Here is a 2,500-nt window from a genome sequence, read left to right on the forward strand (position 1 = left end):
TGGCTCCCGTTGGCGGGATTGGAGGCCTACTGTTTGTTACAGGGCTAAAATCGTCAGGGGAAGAGCTGACGAAACAATGCTGGTTTGGATGCAGGGGGTAGTGTTGGAATCGGCAGCGCGGACAAAATCGGCAAAGTCGACAAAAAAGACTGTTGGTCTGGACATCGGGGCAGCGGCAGCCATGCCGACAGGGGGGGAAATCGGCAGCGCAGATTTGTGCAGCTGCAGGTTCGTCGGGGAAATCGGCAGCGCAGATTTTTCGATGAACATGGGCTGGAAGATGGACTGTCCAGGCCAGGCAGGGAAATACGTCAAGGGGACACGCTGACGAAACAGCGCTGGTTTAGACACGGTGGGTGCAGTGTTGGAATCGGCAGCGCCGACGAAATCGGCAAAGTCGGCAGAATCGGCAGCGGGTGCTGGCGATGAGTCTGGACGATTTATAGTCCAGGGCTTGATGGAAAAGACTGTTGGTCCAGACAATGGGGCAGTGGCAGCGCGGATTTGTGCAGCTGCAGGTTCGTCGGGGAAAATCGGCAGCGCAGATTTTTCGACGAACAGGGGCTGGACCGGCCGGGCCAGGCAGGAAAATTCGTCAGGGGGGCACGCTGACGAAAACAGGGGCTGCGGAGTGGAAAATCGGCAGCGCAGATTTTTCGACGAACAGGGGCTGGACCGGCCGGGCCAGGCAGGAAAATTCGTCAGGGGGGCACGCTGACGAAAAGAGGGGCTGCCGCGTGGAAAATCGGCAGCGCAGATTTTTCGACGAACAGGGGCTGGACGCTGGACTGGGCCAGGCAGGAAAATTCGTCAGGGGGGCACGCTGACGAAAACAGGGGCTGCCGCGTGGAATGGCAGCCTACACGCAGATGCGAATTCGGCAGCGCACGATGGCTTGAGCAGGTCATGGGTTCGACTTGGCGCGATCTGAAACCTGGACGAGGGACTGTCGACGCTGGACGAGCCAGCGCGGTGGCCTGTCGTGCCCCGTTCAGGGGGGGCCTGCCGCGGAGACAGCCCTCGCGGGCTCGACAGCGCAGGCCAGCGTCCCCGACGTCGCTGGCCGCGGCAGGCGAGCTGCCGGGGTTCCCGCATTCCTACAAGAAAACGTCGTGCTTTCCACATGAAACCAATCCAGTAAAATCAGCCATATTTTTATGAGGCTGCCCACTGAATTTGGGGTCATTCCGGGCCGGTTCCTAGTTTTGCGGATTTACTCGATTTCTAATGGTAGGAAAATTAAAACAAATACTTCCCGACCTCGAAAAATTCTAGGAAAATTAATGAAGGTGGATTGGATTTTTGCCAACCTCTGTGCAAAATTTCAGCTCAAAATACCAAGAAATGAATTTTTTAGAGGGGGGGTGACAGCTGGGACCTAGTAGTGTCTCCCCCTGCCAGAGCTGCAATGACACTTATTGCTCTTTAGGGAGCCACCAGGCCGGCGCCCCTCAAAGACCACACGCGCGCGCGCGCCCGCCCGCGCTGGGCGCTGGGGCGCTGGGGCCTGAGGGCCTGGGGCCCTTGGGGGCCCTTGGGCGCTTGGGCGCTTGGGCGCGCGCGCGCGGCCCCCGCAGCCATGCCGCGCTGCGCGACGCGCGGACAGCCCCTGCTGGCTTGCTCTCTCGCCCGCGGGGGGGCTGCCTTCGGGCCCTGGCCCCCCGCGTTCTGGCCTGCCCCCTGCGTGGGAGAGGCTAGGCGCTGCAGGGGCCAGCCCGACGTCGCTGGCCGCGACAGGCGACAGCCCCTGCTGGCTTGCTCTCTCGCCCGCGGGGGGGCTGCCTTCGGGCCCTGGCCCCCCGCGTTCTGGCCTGCCCCCCGCGTGGGAGAGGCTAGGCGCTGCAGGGGCCAGCCCGACGTCGCTGGCCGCGGCAGGCGACAGCCCCTGCTGGCTTGCTCTCTCGCCCGCGGGGGGGCTGCCTTCGGGCCCTGGCCCCCCGCGTTCTGGCCTGCCCCCCGCGTGGGAGAGGCTAGGCGCTGCAGGGGCCAGCCCGACGTCGCTGGCCGCGGCAGGCGAGCCGCCGGGGTTCCCGCATTCCTACAACAAAACGTCGTGCTTTCCACATGAAATCAATCCAGTAAAATCAGCCATATTTTTATGAGGCTGCCCACTGAATTTGGGGTCATTCCGAGCCGGTTCCTATTTTTTCCGATTTCCTCGATTTTTAATGGTAGGAAAATAAAAAAAAATACTTCCCGACCTCGAAAAATTCTGGAAAAATTAATAAAGTTGGATTGGATTTTTGCCAACCTCTGTGCAAAATTTCAGCTCAAAATACCAAGAAATGAATTTTTTAGAGGGGGGGTGACAGCTGGGACCTAGTAGTGTCTCCCCCTGCCAGAGCTTCAATGACACTTATTGCTCTTTAGGGGGGTGCCCCCTGACTGGCCATGGGGCGCGCTGGCCTGGCGCCCATAGGCCTGCCGCGGGGGATATGTGGGCTGTTGCTAAACTCGGACTAAGGTGGGGGGCCTCATGGCCCGAAGTATTGCCGGCATC

The sequence above is a fragment of the Populus nigra genome, chromosome 2 (genome assembly GCF_951802175.1).
Source record: "Populus nigra chromosome 2, ddPopNigr1.1, whole genome shotgun sequence".
In the NCBI taxonomy this organism is placed as follows: Eukaryota; Viridiplantae; Streptophyta; class Magnoliopsida; order Malpighiales; family Salicaceae; genus Populus; species Populus nigra.